General features: G+C 45.0%; 1 pseudogene; it reads right to left on the reverse strand.

Annotated features, from left to right (window-relative positions):
* Positions 1–281: 281 nt before the first annotated feature.
* LOC147021359 (uncharacterized) lies at positions 282–1,279 on the reverse strand (annotated as a pseudogene).
* Between the last annotated feature and the right edge of the window lie 6,160 nt (positions 1,280–7,439).

The raw sequence follows: 7,439 nt of genomic DNA on the forward strand, positions 1-7,439 counted from the left end.
ACATCATCCATTCCTTCCTTAATACCTTCCCCACCCTCCGCTGACCGAAAAAAGCCTGAATTCCTTACTCAATTCCCACTGCGAATTGTTGCCCCCTTTCTATGTAACATCTGGCCATCATTCCGGAAACACACCCTTTGTCCCCTAAATGATTCCCACTGCTTCTTAAATGTAAAACCCTCCTCCCGACACCATTCTTCCAGCCATTGCACGATATCTATTGCTCTGCTCATAATTTCTATATCGTTTCCTAATCCTGGGAAAATCCAGAAAACATGACCTCACAACCCTTTGCTTTCAGCCGTCCATACAAGCCGAAGTTGTTCCTTGTTTTCTCCAGCATCGACGAGGAGTGTTTTGCTCAGTCGCTGCCACCTACGGCAGACCAACATCCAATGGTTCAGGCGTTTGCAATAGGAACAGGCGGAGCCGACTGCAGGACATTTCCCTTGGTTCCACAAATGCCGCTCATCCTTGCCATATCTACCGCATGCTTTAAATGCTTGCAGCTATAATGACAAAGCACAAGGCTTGGGATGTGATTTGCTCTGAGCTGATAGCTGACACTCCAAGTTTGTAGTTATCTTCATTCCGCATGATGCGGATTTGCTTATGAGACAACTCAAACTGTTGTCCAATCTCCAGAGCCTTTGCTAGTGACAGTCCTTCACCTTGATCCAGTAACCTTTCCTGCACCCTGGATTCAAAAATGCCATCAATGATTGCATCTATTAGAATGTCCTCGGGATCGGCATACCCGCAGTCCATGAGAATAATCCTCAGGTCCTTAACAAAGTTATCAAAGGTCTCCTCACTCTTTTGTTTCCGCTGCTTGAGTCGGTGCCGGGCAATCCGCTTGTTCTTTCTCGGTCGCACATGTTTCAAAATGATAGAGTACCTTGTAGGGATCATCTTCCTCAGTCTCCTCCCATGTGAACGTTTTACAAACCTCACGTCCATGAGCACCAATCCATGTGCCCAGCCATCTAGCTTTTTGCTTTGGGTTTGGCTCCGATAGCGGGCCCGCGAACATGGACTGAACGTGGTCTCAAAACCGAGTGAATTCTTCAAATAAATTCACTGCATCCCAATCGATAGTACGGTATTCAAAGTTTGGAAACGCCATGCCGTACTTACTATGGATGGTCATTTGTGAAAAAGCAGCAACCATGCAACACGTTCTGCTGACGCATACCCTTATTTGGGCGGTGTATAGGCAACTGACAACTCTGTATGGGGGGGAAAAATAACCCGGATTATGAACATGAAGCAAAAACATTACTGCTTATAATTCAAAACACCTCACCACACTGAAAACCATGGGGCCAAGAATACTGTCCTGTAAATGGTGAAGACTTGTAATGCCCTCCCCCACCCAGAGGCGGCACTACACGCTACACATTTACATGGAGAATTTGTACCCCCTCCCCCCCCCCCAAGACCACCGACAAAGATAAAAAAAACACTCCTATACACAAACTGGGGTCAGAGTTGGGTTGGGGGAGGGAGGGCAGAGAGGGGACAGATTTGGGATTGAGGAGTTTGAGGCTTAAGGGGGTGGGGGGTGTTATGATGATATGGTAGGTGGTCATATTTTGGACCATTAGCTGTGTGTTAATCAGCTGTCGGGATTCTAACCTTGCTTGTAATTGTGTATTATTCAAACCTTGCTTTAAAATGTTGCTTTAAATGTATCATGCTGTTTTCACTATGTCTTTGATAACTCTTTATGGCTCTGCAGCTGCACAACAGCATGTCCTTGGGAAAACTGTGTATGCTGATATCCCACACATTCCTGTTCTTAGTCATCACCAGAGTTTCGCCTTTGCTATCAGCAGGTGCCAGTGTAGGGGTGTAGGAGTCTTAGAAAGTTATTAGTTTGCAAGATGAACTGTTGGGTTGCGAATCTGAGGATTGACTGATCCAACTTCCCTGAGGGCCCCTAGGGAGGGGGAAAGAAGCCCACTGCCGCATTTATTTCTTTATTTCTTTATCCCTTAAGCACACACTTGTAGTCCACACCCATTTCTGCTTTTGTGTGATTATATATACAACTGTTTTGAAGTAAGAATCTCAATGTGGTCCGGGGGCACCTGACTGAAGGGCCTTTGGGCTGCATTCCGCATGCGTAGTGCCATCTTCTGAAATAAATCGTATCATTCGAAAACCCTCATTCGACTCTGTCATTACTCGGCCGGGTGAAGAGTCATAACAATTGGCGACGAGGATGCGATGCGACTGATGCTGGCGGTGTGGACGGCGGGACTCCACTTGGTGTACAGCGATCACAAGGGTTCAGCTAAAGGTACGTGGAAATTGCACGTATAGGGCACCTAAGACAGGGAGCCCTAGTTAGGTGAAAACTGTACACTTGGTGGGCAGTGCTCGCTGGACGCAGCTCCAGGATCTGCTCGGATCAAGAACTGTAACGGTAAAACATATGAGGTGATTCGAATGCGGTTTGTTTGAAGCGCACAAAGACCGCTGCCAGGCCGTATGTTAGAATCGGTAAGGGTCGAGGATAAAGGCATCCGTGTGAAATAAGGAGGAAACAGGTTGGAATCCTGTACCAAGAGAGGGAAGGTTAGAGGCCTTCATTGGGTTTGAGGCTACTAGGCGGCGGGTCGAAAGCGATCTCGGTCCCGGTGTAAAAGGAGAAACGATTTACAGCTATTAGGCGGCTGATTGAAAGGGATTTCGGTCCCGACGTAAAAGGAGAAACGATTTACAGCTATTAGGCGGTTGGTAAGATAAGAACAAAAGATGGGGAATAACTCTGCAAAGAACATAGAGTTACCCAAAGGAACAACACTTAAAGTTATCGGTGAAAGTGGAAAACACTGGAGAGCGTTTGCAGCGTGGCTAACGGAGTCACAAAGTGAGACAGGACGTAAGCGATTAGATTCAGAGGGAATCTTGAACCAACGGGAAAAGAACACAAGGTTAATGAGCCAGGAGAAGGGCTGTTTGTAGAAGTTACCTGTTTGGATGTATTTGTGAATACAATGTGGTGGGGAAGGTTGAGTTTTGTGTTAGACGTAAGTTGAGTGTTCCAACCTGGAACTTGTATGTGTGGAACAACTTGTATGTTTGTATGGAGATAATGATGGGTCGTCATCGTCAATGTGAAGACTTTGGACGAGGTGAATTGCGCACACCAAATCTGGAGGAAGGACCATGATGACCGATTCTGCACGTGTTGTTAATTCAGTGATGGGAAAATGTCATTGAGAGTGTGTGTGTGTGTGTGTGTGTGTGTGTGTGTGTGTGTGTGTGTGTGTGTGTGTGTGTGTGTGTGTGTGTGAACTGGATGGGGAATTGAATAATTAAAACCACTTCAGCAGACAGTTTGTCAAATGGGATGTCAAATGGACCAACGTTCGGATTTTCTCATGGTCCGATAAACTCTGTATGCTGTTTTGGCTTTGAACACTGTACGTGATAAATGGATGGTCTCCACGGAGCATCATTTTGATTTCAAATTGAAATTCAGTTCTGTTTCCACTTTGCATGTTTCGTAAGGCTGATCGACGTTACGGGTTCGTTTTAACGTCAGTTTCAATTCTGGTTTCATTGTTGGGGTCATTAAGCATGTTTTATGCTTGACTTTCGTAAATCTGGGAAAAAAAACTTATTTTATGGGGTTTTGCGAGTCACGTGACGTGCCATAGGATTTAACAGGGCGCGAAAGCACGAAATCGTCCCGTCGAAGGACAGCTTATCGTGAGGGTTTACGAAATGGATTAGCACATTTTACAAGATGGGGACGCCCTCTTCATAGGATTCTGTAAAATTCCGATTTAAAACGAACGTATTTGAGATGTCGTCAAATATTTGTTCCCTGAGTTTGATGGTAAAAACCAACGCGCTGATAAGACGTATTGCTCATGTGAGTGCGTGATGACGTAATCACGCATGGGCCCAGCGCTTTGTCAAACTTGAAAGTGCAATTAACACCCTGCTGTGAACGTGCCTGCTTGTCGGAGCAATGTACAAGAATTTCTCGAGGCGGCTGATTTTGAATATGGTGGACAAACTAGATTTTAAAGAGATAGCTTTGTGGTAAAATTAATTAATAAGGACATTGACGTTTCAAAGGATCGCTCGATTTTGTGTTTCGAGGCGAGTGCACGCGCTATCGGAACATGGAAGCGACAATGCTTTGAAACAAGGCTGTAATATATATATATATGTTTGTTCCGGTTGTTGTTGTTGTTGTTGTTGTTGTTGTTGTTGTTGTTGTTGTTGTTGTTGTTGTTGTTGTTGTTGTTGTTGTTGATGTTGATTGGGCTTCGTGACCGGAAGAGGAAAAGAGAAAAAAAAAAAAAGAGACGCGGAAGAGGCGCAGGACCGAGGGATTTAGGATGGATGGTGTTGTGGTAATGAAGTGCCGTACTGTGATTAGCGGCAACGGAGATTGGGCGGATGTGGCAGCACTGTGTATGGGGGTCGGTGGCTGGTGATGACTCGGTGGCTAGTGATGACTCGTATGCCGCGTGCTCCGTGGAGGGTCGTGCTGGAACAGTAATGGTATGTAGTATACTGTATTAGGAATGGTGTACTCTGAGGAATGTAATTGGGATTAGAGTATGGAGTTTGCCTTCAGTATTATGTGTACAAGTTATTGTATTTTGTTATTCTTACCCTATGTATATTTATGTTGTTGTAGATATGCGTATGGGTTTTGTGAGAATAAAGCCGATCGAAAAGGTTTATTGTTGATTACTACAACAGATGGAAAGGAGGATTTAAATGCTTTGAACAAGGAACGGATTTTATTTAAAGTGGGTTTATCTTTTAGCCGCGTCTCGCGTAGTAAACGCCGGCTCTAAGAGAGTTCCGCGTTGTTCTTATTATTATTCTGGTGAAGACAAAACCTTTAGGACGTGGCTCTTGGACACATTTGTCCTAGTTTACATGTCAGACATCCAAGAACAAGGACGTTTGGTAGGCTACGCACTTATGAGGATAGCGGTGTTTTTGGGAAAAATTACGGGCGGGGCTCGTGCTGTTTGAACACGCAGCCATCGTGGGCCTTGACGAGGAGCGTTTCATTCTCTGCCTGTCAGGGTCGAGATGTTTGTTTGGAAGCGGACAGAAAAGCATGTCTGTTGTCTTTATATGAGCCTCTATCTGTCAGGATAAATTCATTGGATTTGGGAAGTATAAGCGGAATTAAAGGGATGTAGAGGAATGGTTGCTGAGCAACGACATCGATCTGGAAGGAATGGAATTGGCTTTGCACTGCACTCACTGTTGACTACGATGAAACAGGGCAGGATTATGAATACGTGGCCAAAGCACATAGAGATTACACCGTCAAACGCTCTCTGATGACAACCAACCGATGGATCGGGAAGGAAGGAGCGGCGGTGGAGGTGAAACAAGCCGCCAGAGAGCGCGAACTAATGAAGCACAGAGAAGGACTAACACCGTACATCTCAATGGCAGTTAGTAACGGACATAGTGCAGGGGAGTTAGGAAGAATGGTGAACAGATTGAGATGCGCCCCAGAACCACAAGATGGGGCAACGAACACCAGAACACTTTACTGGCCGTCAGACAAGGAGATGGATGGAAGGTATGCTTGCTCTGATCAAAATCCACAGTAGTGTACAGTAAGGTCTCTGGCCCTTCACGTCCACTCACCACGCACCCAGAGCAACTTCCAGTCCTGCAAGCTCTAGTCATGGTGGGAGCCTCGTACGGAGGTATCATTTAAAATAATCTTTACACAAATACTTGTCATTATGTTGCAGTTGACTGCAGTGTTCAGTGCAGTGGCATGCTGTAAACCTTGTAGTAACGGAGACAGTGACAGAACCTTTGACGACACAATATGCAACTCCTGGTACTGACACTACTCCTTTGTGGGGGGACCTATCACTAGGCAACACACTCAAGCCAAAGAAACCGTATACACCTCCGTGGCAAAGGGGGACGTCAGAAAATGCAGAAAAGACAGAAGTGGCTTGGCAGAACAAAACGCAAGACAAAACCCAGTGGGGGGCACTTTGCACAAATAGGATTCATATGGGGTCAACACGCATCTCTAATTACCCAAGTTCCATGGGCCCCGAAAGAACCCTTTTGGAGTACAGTTGTGAAATCTTGTGAAAATACAGTAACCTCCCAGAGAAGAACACATTTCACTTATAGGTGTTTTCACCTATAAGGCTTGAAGCTCTCACGAGCGATCGAGTGGAACGCAAGGAGGGTTACGCAGGGTGGAGATCTATATTTCATGACTGGGGAGACTGGTTACTGTGCCTGGTAGGGGCAGCAATCCTAATCATCATGGGAATCATTTTTGGAGTATTTCTGATCAAACGTCTCATTTCCATTTGTCTAAAGAAATGCTGTGAAGCCTCACCCCTCACCCAGGCCATCATAATAATTAACAGCGAACTCATGGAGGAAGACCCCGAGGACCTCTGTATAGGGGCCACAACCAGACCCGACCCCCACCAGCTGAGGAGCCAACAAGGTGTTCTGGCGGAGGGCGCCCTGGGGAAGACTCTTCCAGGTATTACTGATTACTCAACGAACTTTCAAGTGAAAAGGTAAGCCAAACATGGACTCATACATCTCACTACACACGAAGATACAGGAAGTTGTAACAAGAAAGAAAGGAAATCTACAAGTAAAATGCTGATGGAGGTTTATGATAGATGTGGCAGTGTTTTGACTAGCATATGCATAATCGTGGAAAATGGACAATACCAGATAGTGAAGGAATGTATGGAAAATACTTGTATGACCCTTATATGTAAATATGCATCTCATGAGACTCTTTTGTCTTCTAGCGCAAGTTGAGAAAGGAGCTTACACCATGCCTTGAGCGCTCACAGTGCTGCTCACCCATTAATATATTTGCATATTGTAAATATTATTGTTGTAATTAGTGTTGAGTATAATTGCCTAAATAATAATGTTGCTGTTAATATTGTATAGACTTGTAGTGCCTTTAATATTGTGTGGACTTAACATCAAATTTGTATATGACAACTTAATGGGAGACTTGTGGCAGTGGGCAAGATAAAAGGCAACAGAAGCTAACCTGAACCACCGGCAGTTGGGGACTTCTCATTTGGGGAATGTTGATGGCTATCCACGGCATTTGCAAATCCCGTTTGGCAGGCACGGGGGCCTAGGGGTAGCTGCTACAGGAACCAAATAGGGGTCCACTCGGTTGGTGAGTATCAGGTGTGGCTGGGTATGGTCAAAATATGACCAAGGAGGGAAACTGTTATGATGATATGGTAGGTGGTCATATTTTGGACCATTAGCTGTGTGTTAATCAGCTGTCGGGATTCTAACCTTGCTTGTAATTGTGTATTATTCAAACCTTGCTTTAAAATGTTGCTTTAAATGTATCATGCTGTTTTCACTATGTCTTTGATAACTCTTATGGCTCTGCATATGCACAACAGCATGTC

Source organism: Eptatretus burgeri, chromosome 8 (assembly GCF_056783735.1).
Source record: "Eptatretus burgeri isolate ZD-2024b chromosome 8, Ebu_testis_v1, whole genome shotgun sequence".
Classification (NCBI taxonomy): Eukaryota; Metazoa; Chordata; class Myxini; order Myxiniformes; family Myxinidae; genus Eptatretus; species Eptatretus burgeri.